Source organism: Carlito syrichta, unplaced genomic scaffold (assembly GCF_000164805.1).
Source record: "Carlito syrichta isolate Samal-C Ts95f unplaced genomic scaffold, Tarsius_syrichta-2.0.1 Scaffold288634, whole genome shotgun sequence".
Classification (NCBI taxonomy): domain Eukaryota; kingdom Metazoa; phylum Chordata; class Mammalia; order Primates; family Tarsiidae; genus Carlito; species Carlito syrichta.
The window spans coordinates 202,778-215,487 of record NW_007232730.1 but is presented as its reverse complement, the minus strand read 5'-3'; the positions used below and the strand labels follow the sequence as shown (position 1 = coordinate 215,487).

Here is a 12,710-nt window from a genome sequence, read left to right as displayed (position 1 = left end):
AGACATGTAAATAAGACATGTAAAGACCTTAACATAGTATTTCAAATACAGTAAGTACTCAGTCAAAAGGTGGGTATTACTACATTTGTAATCGCCCCTACCTTGGGGAGGTTAATCTCCTCTCAATCTAAAAAAAAAAAAAAAAAGGCATATAGGTAACCAAGGGTATTGTGTGAATCAAATGTAACTATAGATGTGAAGAGATTTTGAAAAAATGTATTTCCATATTATTATTATTTTTGTTTTTTAGTTTTATTGAGGTATAATTGCAAATAAAAATTATATTTATTCAAGCTATGCAGCATGATGTTTGATATACACATACATTGTGAAATGATTATTACAATCAAGCTTACCAACCTATTCATTACCTCGCATTGAAATCTTTGTGTGTGTGTGTGTGTGTGTGTGTGTGTGTGTGTGTGTGTGTGCGCGCGTGTAGAGAGTACTTAAGATCTACTCTTGTGGTGAGATTCTATCCTATGTGGCTATTCTCTGGAGCAGTAGTCATTTACCTCTGTCCATCTTCTCTCCCACCAAAGTGCTTGCCACCACCTTATGGAAGATTCAATGGACATAGATATGAGCTCCCTGAGGCTCTAGAACTATATTTTAAGTTGTGAACTAAAGGCCAACAAAGAATATCTCTTCAAGGTGGATAATGATGAAAATGAACACGTTATCTTTAAGAACAGTCAGTTTAGGAGCTGGTGCAAAGGATGAATTGCACATTATTAAAGCAGAGACAATGGATTATAAAGGCAGCCCCCAAAAAGTAACACTGTCAACTTTGAAAATATCTGTACGGTCAACAGTTTCCATTGGGGGCTTTGAAATAACACTACTCATGGTCTTACGGTTGAAGTGTGGTTCAGGTCCCGTGCATATTAATGGACAGTGCTTAGTGGCTATGGAAGAACATGCAGAACCAGAAGGTGAAGAGGATGAGGTTGCAAAACTCAAGTATATCTGGAAAGCAATCTGCCACTGGAGGTGGTAGTGAGATTCCTGTGGAAAGCAATCTGCCACTGGAGGTGGTGGTAAGATTCCTCAGACAAAAGTAAGGATCACTGCTGATGATGATGAAGAAGTTGATTATGATGATGATGATGATGATGATTTGGATGATGAGGAAATTGAAGAAAAAGCTCCAGTGAAGAAATCTGTATGAATACTCCAACCAAAAATGCACAAAAATCAAACCAGAACAGGAAAGATTCAAAACATTCAGCACCAAGATCAAAAGGTCAAGAATTCATCGAAAAACAAGAAAAAACTCCTAAAACACCAAAAGGACCTAGTTCTATTAAAGACATTAAGGCAAAAAATGCAAGCAAATATAGAAAAAGGAATTCTCTTTCCAAGGTGTAAGTCAAGTACATCAATTATGTGAAGAATTGCTTCCGAATGACTGACCAGGAGGCTATTTATGACCTCTGGCAGTGGAGGAAATCTCTGTAAGAAAATAGTTTAAACAGTTTTCCATCTTATTTCATTTCTATAACAGTTAAAATCTGGCTGCCCTTTTTATAATGCAGAGTGAGAACTTCCCCTACCGTGTTTGATAAGTGTTGTCCGGATTCCACTGCCAAGAATGTGTTGTCCAAAATGCCTGTTTAGTTTTTAAAGATGGAACTCCACTCTTTACTTGGTTTTAAGAATGCATGGAATGTTACGTTAGGGCATAGTAGTAGCAATGGTCAGACATGGAAATGGTGGAGAGGCAAAAATATACATGTGAAACAAACTCAATATTTTAATAAAGTTAAACACATATATTCTTTTAGCAAATGTCAAGTACACACTATAATTAATGAACTGGAGTTACTGTGCTGCACATTAGGTCTCTAGAACTTACTTATAACTGCAGGTGTGTATGAACATTTCATTTCTCCCACCTCTTACCCTCTAGTAACCACCATTTCACTCTCTGCTTACATTAATTTAACTCTTTTAGATTTCACATGTAAGTGATATTATGCATTATTTGCCTTTCTGTGTCTGGCTTACTTCACTTAGGATAATGTCTTTCAAGTCCATTCATGTTGTCTAAATAACAGGATTGTCTTATTTTTTATGTCTGATTAATATTTCTATATATGTATACATATATATGCATATATAGATCACATATTTAAAATCCATTCCATTTATCTGTCAACAGACATAGGTTGTTCCCATACCTTGCCTACTGTGAATAATAATGCAATGAGCATGAGAATGTTGACTTCCCTTTTAGATAGTGATTCTATTTATCTTGAATATATACTCAAAGGTGAGATTCCTAGACCTGGTAGTTCTATTTTTAGTTTTTAGTTTTTTGGGGGTTTTTTGAGTTGGAGTCTCACTCTTGTCACCCAGACTGGAGTGCAGTGGCATGCTCACGGCCACCACAGCCTGGACCTGCTGGGTTTAGGCCATCCTTCCATCTCAGCCTTCCAAGTAGCTGGAACTACCACATCACCACACCCAGCTAGATTTTGTGATTTATTGTAGAGAGGAGTTCTCACCAAGTTGCCCAGACTGGTCTCGAACCCTCGGGCTTCCAAAGTGCTAGGATTATAGGCTGAGCCACTGCACCCTGCATATTTTTAATTTTTTGAGGAAATTCCATCCTGTTTTTATATTGTCTTTATCAATTTACATTCACATCAACAATGTATAAGAGTATCTTTTTCATCACACCCTTGCCAAAAGATAACTCTTGTTATCTTTTGAATGTTTAGTAATACCCATCTTAATAGATGTGAGGTGATGTTTCATTGTGGCTTTGATTTGCAATTCCCTGATGATTAGTTATGTGGAGGACCTTTTCATATACCTGCTGGACATTTGCCTATCTTCTTTAGGAGAATGTTAAGTTCTTTTGTCCATTTTAATTGAGTTATTTGTTCTTCTTGTTGTTTGTGGTGGTGGTGGTGGTACTCATTCAGTTGTATAAATTCCTTAAATATTTTGGATATTAACCTCTTGTTTAATATAAGATTTTCAAATACTTTTTCCCACACTATAGATTTTCTTTTCATTTTATGATTGTCTCCTTTGCTGTGCAGAAATTTTGGCTTAATCTAATTCCACATGTTTATTTTTGCTTTTGTTGCCTGCGTTTTAGTGTCACGCACATATAGCACACAAACATGGATGCATGTTTGGCATTGGAAACTATAACCAGTAGCTGGGACCTGGGCTGTGTGTGCCCCAGTAGCTGCACTAGGTCCCAGGGAAGTTCTGGAAATGGGGTGGTAAATAAGCAGTACTTCACACAACTAAAATATGCAAAAATTAAAAAAGAAAAACTGTATTCCTTTGCAACCAAAGCTACAGGGTTTTCTGCAAGCAGGCCACTGGGCGCCATGGGGGCTCCAGTGATTTGGCTGATGCTGATAGCTTCATCCTTCTTCCACCCTTGCTATCTCCAGATACCTCATCTGTGCCTGTCTTCCCAGTGATCTGAATGGAGTGGAACCAAAATAGATTCTTCAGACAGTGACCAAAGGTCTGGGGAAGCTGATTGTTTACTCTGCTTTTCTTTCTTCTGTGAGAGAAAACTTATGAGCTCAGATTTCCCTCTCCTTGTTGACAGTGTCTTTCTGGGGTATCAGATCATGAAAACAAAATAAATCTGTTCCTTCTGAGACAGGAGAAAGGAAGGAACTGATTAGGCAGATAGAGCAGTTCTGGTAAAACTTTCAGATAGAGTCAAGGGACCAGAGTGAGGACACCCATTTTGTGGTCATCAGAGTACCCCTCTGTGTCTTCTTAAATGGCCCTTTTCAACCCTCTCGCAACTGGTCCTTTTTACATAGTAGTGCTTCTTCTCTCTGATTGGTGCATTTTCAATCCCACACCATGTTGCCTTTCTCTGATTAGTGTTACCCTCAACTAATCAGCATGTACTGCGCCCCCCCCCACCAAGTCTTATATAAGCCCCTGACTTTGGCAGCATTCTCTGGCAACCCTACTCAGGTCCTATCTCACTGCTATTAGCTGCTACACTTGCTTTCCTGTTTCTAGGTAAAACTTGATTTGCTCACCCTTTGGTGTCCATGCTCCTGATTTGTTTGGGTGTTGTACAAGAACCCAGAACCCGCTGCACAAGAAGAGCTGGATCCCTAAGTGGAGAGGGTTCAATATTTCTCGGGGACTCAGTTAGGTGACCCACAGAAATAAGGGAGCTGTAAACAATTCTCTGGACCTTGGCTTGCCAACCTGCCAAACTCCTTGGGGTTTCCCTGCTGTTGGCATCCCCAGGTTCTCAGGTACCACCATGTTTCCCTCCCCAGATGATACTGCCTCCCTGACCACTGCCTGAATCTCAGACTGACAGTACAACTCCAGTGACAGCAACTTGGGAACCCTGATCCTGTCAAATTAGAAAAAGCTGCGTCATTTCTATCATTTTTGTGCAATTATTTTATTTTTTCCCTCTACTGTGTTAAGATGGTATTGTGCACCTTCTTAAATGAACTACTGAGCTCTGTCAAGTTATTTTCACTCAGAGATGGATGTTCAATTGTTTATTGGTGGGGAAATGAAGGCTGGGATCTCCTACTTACCACCTTGCTGGTGTCATTGCCTCATATTATTATCAGCATTATTATTATCAATATTTTTTTACAAATGTGTACATAACTTACAATTACTAGTCCGTGCTTTGACCATATTAGGCACACAATGTATTTCAATGAGTGAATACATGAATGGAAGAAGTACTACACAGCGTTAAACATACCGATTGCTTCAACATGCATATCTTTTACATGCTTATGTTCTTTCGATTCCTCCCAACAGTTACAGTCTTGGTAGTATGTAAAGTCTAGTGGCGATTATCAGAAAACGGAGTCACATAATAGTTTTCTGCCTTGTTCAAAGTAACTAAAATTGTCATGACTGGGATTTAAGTTAGATTGTCTGTGTCAGAAATTTGGGCACTAGGAACGCTTGCCTTTATTATAACTCTAAGTATTGTCATTGAATTTCATTTACTTAGCTCCAAGAAGCAAAGAAAATGCTTTTTAATTACAAATAAAAATAAACTGGATTAGTGGTTACTAGACTTAAAACAGAGTCAATTGTAAACCTATAAATAAAAGTATTTAAACCCTTTTACAAAAGAGGGGTTACCCTATTCAGAATAAAATGATTCATATTTTTCTAGTGTAGCTTATTAAGTGGGTACTCAGGACTTGGAGATACAAACTAGTTGCTTAAATAAATTTTGTAAATCAATCTGTCAATTTGCCACCTCATTTTTTTTTACAGTTTTATTCTGTCTGCAGCTGGCTTCAAGAGATTTAAGACACTGAATGTCATGTATCTCATCACATGCCCAATACCTCAGCATGAAAAAATGTAGATTATTAATTTGAGAGATGCATGCCTAGAATTTAAGTGGATACTTAATTTATTCAGTAAACTTTGATAAAGTGTGTTAGACACTTTGTTGGGGACTGAGGATACTGAGATAAATAAGATTGTGTCCTTGCATTTAAATAATTCATCTTCTGAGGCACAGAAATACCTTTAAAGTTATAATTCTAATGCCAGGCAAAAAACAGTACTATCTAAGTATTTTTAAATTTATATCACAAATGGCAACCTTAGTGGTCCAGGAGAGTAGTGAAGAATTCAAAGAGAAAAGTACCTTTGAGCTGTGTTTTACTGTAATGTAAATAATTTCACCATCCAAAAATATGGATGGAAAGAACATTTTAAGCAGGGGAAATGGCATGTGAACAGGCACAGAGCAACCGGCAACAGGACAAATGTTTTAGAGACTACTATGATGGATTAAGAAACAGAATATAAGGGGGAAAACTCCAACTGCAATGATAAATAATATGACTTTGCAAAACAATCCAATAAACGTATCATGTGTTTTATAATTATATAATTTCAAAGTCGAAACTTTGATATAATGCAAAGGAATATAAGTTTAACAGATAGATAGGTCGATAGATAGATAGGTGAGATGGATAACTATTATTTATTCAGAATAAATAATAGAAAATAATAAAATAAATAATAGCAAATAGACTAAATAAAAGGAAAATTTTCTAACATTATAAACTACCATCTTGATTGTTATTAAAAGACACCTTATAAACTAATAGTAAAGTATAATTATATTTTGAAATAGCCATTTTGATTGTTTATTGTATATTTAGTTGACATATCTTTGGTTCTTCAAAGAGAACAATTCTCTAATAACTTGGAATTATATGTCAGGGAAATATTAATTTTTATTTTTTTCTACTTATATAAAATATACTGCTTTCTTGCTGGCATGATTTGATAACATAGGTTGAAACCGGTGAGTGACTTGAGATTTTGATTCTTTCGGATTTACATTGCAACCAAAATATTCATGAAAACAGAAAATATAATTAAAATAACAATGCATTTCGTAACAGTTAAACTCAACTCTAGTAATCACAGCAATTACCATTTTCGATTTGAGAAACTTCAGACGCATTTGCTTTGTAAATCCAATTACCTCTTAAATCAATATATTATTTGACTCAACAGCAATGTATATAAGTTTATAACCATACAGACTGTATTAGGTCCCTATGAATGTTATAAAAAGTTGCTGTAAAAATTTGTAGTGACTTCAACAACACAATTATATTACCTTGCATTTCTGAAGGTGAGAAACTAAAAATAGGTTTTACTGGTGAAAATAAAATTATTGGCCAGAATGTAAATGTCGAGAGGTTCTGAGGGAGAATTTATTTTCTTGCCTTTTACGTCTTCCAGAGTCTACATGTATTCTTTGTTTGTGATCTCCTTTCATCTTTAAAGCTGGTGGTGTGTCAAGTACTCACATTGCATTACTGTGACCTCTTCTGCTTCTTGCTTCCACTTTTAAGGATAATTTTAATAGCATTGGATTTGTGTTAAATTTATTTGATTTCCCTGGTGGATAATCTCAGATAATGTCTTTATGATCAGCTGATTAGCAACTTTAATTATATCTGAAATCTTAATTCTCTCCTGCGTATAAAGTAACATATGCATAGTTTCTGGGGATTAGGGCAAGGATTTGGGGGAGGCTATTATTCAGTTTACCTCACAGAATAAACATATTTTTAAAAAATTAGAACCCGTGGTTTTACAACTGTACATTCTGAGGACCACTAAGGAAAAGTCAGCATCTTTGTAATAAAAAATACTTATGGGTTGGGTACGCGAATATTTGATAGCTATATTAAGCTGCTTCAAGTTTTTTTACAGTTGGGATCAGTAGTTACATTTAATTTAATTTTCCAATTTAGAAAAATTAAATTAATTTTTTCCTAGATTGCCCTTGAGAACAAATTCTTTCATTTTAATGGAACACAGTTATTATGCCTCAGGAAAGAAAGGTTTGTAAAATGTTTATTAACTGTCTTGATTATCAATAATTTTCCAAATTCAACTCTAAAGAATACAGTTTAAAAGTTGATGGAATATCTTCTTTTTGGGGAAGGGAGAAAAACAAGAAGAAAAAGAAAAAGGCATTTTTGTCTAAACTAAGACAGGAATTGCATATTTTTTCCTCTGAATTACTAATTTAAAAGATAGGGGAAAAAAGAGAAAGATTTAAAGAAGAAAGGAAGAGAGAGAGAGAGTCGGGGAGGGAAACAGTAACATCATCGATATTGTGCAGTCTCAGTCTGGCACTATTTTCAGCCCATTTATTGGATAAAAGAGAATGTGATTTAAATGGTCAAAATTTTTACATTTAGAAGCAAGAGATACTTATGGGACTCTTTATTTTTTAATGGTTGCTCTCTCTGTCTCTGTCTATCTCTGTCTGTCTTCTCCCTTCTATTTACTTATTTTGCTTTCTTTTTCATCTGTAATCTGAAGGCCTTTAAGTCTTGGCTATTAGTATGTATTGAACATATTTGTTGAAGCCTGTGCTGGTTTTAGCCCTCTGGCTTGATTGCTGTAATGACATTACTTCATTTTGTGCTCTATAACCTCTTCTTTTTCTTTTTATATTTATCCCATCTTGGTCTTTACCCCTAGTTAGGACTGACAAATGTGATCATACTTCCATTTGTTGATGAAACCTTTTCTCAGCAATATTTAAATCTACGTATAAATGCTATTTTATTTATTCAGCCATCCAACAAATATTAATGGTGGGCTTCACTTTAATATTAAAAGTAGTATATTATTAATTTAGGGTCAATACAACTAAACAATATATAACTGCTCTTCCCAAGAAGTTTGTAATTTAGTTGTAGATATGACAATCACACAAAATAGCTACAATTTTAAAAAAACAGGTAATAAATTGGTGTTATCAAATGCCAAAAAAATGATCATTTTATGTTAAAGTACTAAGAACTGGTTTATGGAGCTAATTCTATCTTATTAGCCTTAAATTGTATATATTGCCTCTGCTAAAATTTCATTCTAGGTTTGGGCCAGAAAACATAGTAAATATTAGGAATTTTTAATTTTTGACTGATGTTTGGTGCAAGAAATTAAAGGTAGACTTTAAACAATTTGGTCTGATTTTTTTGATCCATGTTTCTTTTATTTATTATCAGCCTTATTTGTGTCCTAGTTCAAATATCCTAGAAAGCATCTACACCTGTACAACAAGGAACATCTCAATGGGCCAGGTAAGTTAACTTATCAGAATTTTCCACACAAGCTCTTGGAATTCTCCAGTGGACAGACAGAGCTAAATGGATTTCTTCTCAATTACCATTTTGGGATGTCTCCATGGGATGTGAGACAAATATTTGCTTAAATATGACTAACCTTAATTCCTGAGAATGGCTCTTATAATTGCATAAAAGCATGTGCTTTTTGCATGTAAAATTTAAAAGCTTATGATAGAAAACCTTGATTATTAAAATACCCATATATATGCAAAAATGTAGTATGACATCTGCATGCAAATCAGGTAGATATTCTTTCTGAAACAGTAAACTATAAAAAATAGGCCCTGATTCAATAAACTAAAAGATTATTGCTATTTCCACAATTTAAATATTTAGATTTCATTTTTCTAGGGCAAAATACATTTTTATGGGGTATTACTGATCCTCCCCTAATGACACATATTTATTTTTTCATAATATAATACATTTATGATGTATTAAAAGTTTGTAAAGCAATCGTACATGAAAGAAGTAGTTGTTCAAGCATAAATTGCTGGCAACAAACATTTGGACAAGTGATGGCTTGGGAACACGACCCTATCAGTTGAATAAATTGTTCCATTAGTATCTATAACATTGACAACAAAATAATAGATGTTAAATGTGTTATCAAATCAGTGAGAGCAAATTTTAAAAGAAATAGTATTATTAAAGCACTTGTTTATACTGGGAATACTGCCATTTTAACTATACCTTATATGTTTTGTTTATTAAAAACTCCATGGAGAACCATCCCTCTCTTTTACTTTCTTGAAATTAAACATATATTCTTTCAAGTCCTTTCAAAAGACTTGTCTTTTTAGTAATAATTTATGGTATTTATATGTACTTACGTATTAGAGAAACTATATTTTTTGAGAATAAAGCACAAAACAAATTTTGGATCTTTATAAAATCACAAAACTTCAAGTTACTAAAGACAATATTCTCCAATTTCAAATATCAGTATTTTGAAGTCATAATATAAACAGCATCTACTTAAGGGTAATTGTGTTTTTTATTTAAATTGAATAATATAAATGAGGAATCGACTAATTTCGTTTATTCCACTCTAAATATTAATACTCTATTAAAATAGAAAAGGATTTAGTCAGAAAATTTGTTTTATTCACTTCTCTGCTTCTGCACTAAAAATTTTTGTGAGTTTTTGAAGGAATGATTGCTAGCTTAATTTATTTAGTTATCGATATACTGCACCAATTGGGTGTTCATGGGTTGTTGTAGACTAGGTTTTGAAGCTCATGGCAAAGTCCTTGACATGTGACCTCCCATAAAGAATGAACTAGTCAGAAAAAAATCCTGAAGGATAGTTAAACCGAGTCCAAACAGAAGAATCTCAGCTGAATCTGCTCGGTTTCCTGGTTCCACTTCTCTGTTAGTGGTAGCAATGACGTTCCAAAGGCAAACTCAGAAATCTCTAGCAAAACAAAACAAAACCAACAAACAAAAAAACTTGTTCACACCAAGCTCTCCAAGAAGAGTGATCTGTGATCTCGCAGCTAAACAGCAGATATGGCGTGAATGATCCTAAATATCACATTCTGAATTTTAAAAAATGTCTTTAGCACACACAACCATGATTATTTCTGTTCCTGTTTATACAGATGGGAAAAGCTCTTTCACACAGAAATAAATGGTTCTGTTTATCCAGGGGAGGGTGAGTGGGAGGCATGAGGCACCCTTCTCTTCACATATTATGTAAAAAGTGCCACATTAAGAAGTGATCCACTCCTACAGAGAAGAGAAAGGACAAAGGAGTACTGGTCCATCACCTTGCTTCAGCTTGACCCTCATTACACTCAGATAAATATTCATGAATCCCCCTCAAGTATTGGGTCATAGATAGAATAAGAAAGATAAACTGGGATAATAAATGATAGTGCCTGAACGTAGAAGAGAAAAAAAAGTCTTGCTAATTTTCATTTGTATTTATAGTTTGATATTAACAAGTATTTCTTCCAAGAAAAATTAGAAAATAAACACATTTATTAAAAACTTGAATTCATTATTTTTAATACAGTTGTTGTTTTAATAAGATACAAAGGTCAGCAGTTGCCATTAGGTTAGATTTTAGCATACGGAATATTTAGAAGAAAAACAACATATTGAAGCAGCATTTATTTGTTAACATAGAAAAATAACTGAAAATAGTTCTCTTTGATCCTTTTAATGAATTCAGCCTCACACCCCTAAATACGTAAAACCATCACATTACAATTCTATAGTTAGCAGCTTCTTATCAGCTTCACCACACATTAGAATGAAAATAATGTGTGGTTTTTTTTCCCTAGGTATATCTGAAGTATTAACAATTTTTACAAAAAATAGTATAATTAGACATTTTAATTATAAATTTGATGCAATTATGATATGAAAAAATAAAACTTCCTTTGCCAATGCGGATGTAAATATGCATATATATTCATATGCATATATTTGCCTTTGGAATTTTGACAGTGTAGTAATGTTGACTTTACTTCTTCCGTAATATTTAAAACAAAAATAATTACATAACATAGATAATTTAATTTGTATTTATTTCACCAGTTTCTATTTAAAGGTGAAATAATTCCATTTTATTATTTTAACAATGTATTTACTCATTCAGTAAACTACACAAAGTATTCATTTTTGGAAACCAACAGCAATACATGTAATCCAAGTATTTTCAGAATTTGTTTCAACAAATTGGTGTTTCTGAATCTAGTTGGGGGGAAACAATGTTTTAGAAATTCCTAGATGTCTGAGAAAAAAAATAATGCTCTCATCCTCTGAGAAAAAGTGTTTTCTGAATACTTTCTGTTTCCAATTGATAAACAATATGGAATGCAAGATAATCTAAAATAGAATGGGCTGGTTTCTAACCATAACTGTGACCACAGTGCCATAATTTTTGTCTTAATGAATGACAAACAGAATGAACTAATGAATAAATCCATAAAACACCAAAGGAAATGTGTATCTAGGTGACTCACCTCTAGCCAATTATGAATTATAAATATAGTCTTTCAAGGAAATAAAGCTTAACTTGATATTTTGGGGAGCAATTTTGCAGTTAAGGTATCACACTTTTGCATAAGAGTTTTAAAAGAACAATTAAATAAATATATAATCTGCTAAATGTACACTGTGGCAGACAAAATATGATTTCCCATACTTTAAGAAGAAAGTCAAGATTAAGTCCTGTAGATAGAATTTGAAATTGTATTTATAACTAAGATAACTATAAAAATGATTTAGTGATTTTGAATATAATTTTATAAATTTAGCCAAACAAAAAACTTCAGTTATTCAGTCACTCATTCATTCATTATTGATACAAAATATTTGAGGTGGTAACTTACTATTTAAATGTGAGGGCTTTAAAATCTTGGATTCCAGGTTTGTGTTTTGGTAGCTTGTGATGTTGGCAAGTATTTTAACATGTCTATTTTTTAGTCACCACAAGTAAAATTTTAGAATACTAGAAATATCCTTATAAGTGTTGTGAGGATTTAATGAAGAATTCTTAGAAACACTTAGATTTGTGCTCATATAGAATTGCCTAATTTATATATATATATACACACACACACACATCTGAACAAATATCAATTATTTCAATAAAAAATTATCACATTCTATATTTGTATTCACTTTATTTTTCTTCTTATACATCAATTTAGCAAACAGATATTGTTATCTGATTCATTACAGATTTATTTATTTACATGTTGGAATAGATGTATATATTTATGTGTTTCTTATCCATTTCATCAAAGATAACATAATTCTCAAAGGGAAGGAATTTAAAGTTTAAATTATCTCATACAATTGTTCAACATTTGCATTTCCACATTTTAAAATTGGGGTCTTGAAGCTTTATATTTAAATACATTCTAAAATTTTATATTTAGAAATTTTAATTCTTTATAACAATGTTGAATGATTTTTGCCTTTTTTTGTGATTTTAAATTTTTTAATTAATACACTTTATTTTTGAGCAGTTTCAGATTTATAGAATTGAGGAGAACTTACAAAGTTCTAATGGCACTTTTTAGCATA

General features: G+C 33.2%; 1 pseudogene; it reads left to right on the top strand.

Annotated features, from left to right (window-relative positions):
- The first annotated feature begins 558 nt into the window (after nt 1-558).
- On the top strand, nt 559-1,469 carry LOC103255889 (annotated as a pseudogene).
- Nucleotides 1,470-12,710: the final 11,241 nt, after the last annotated feature.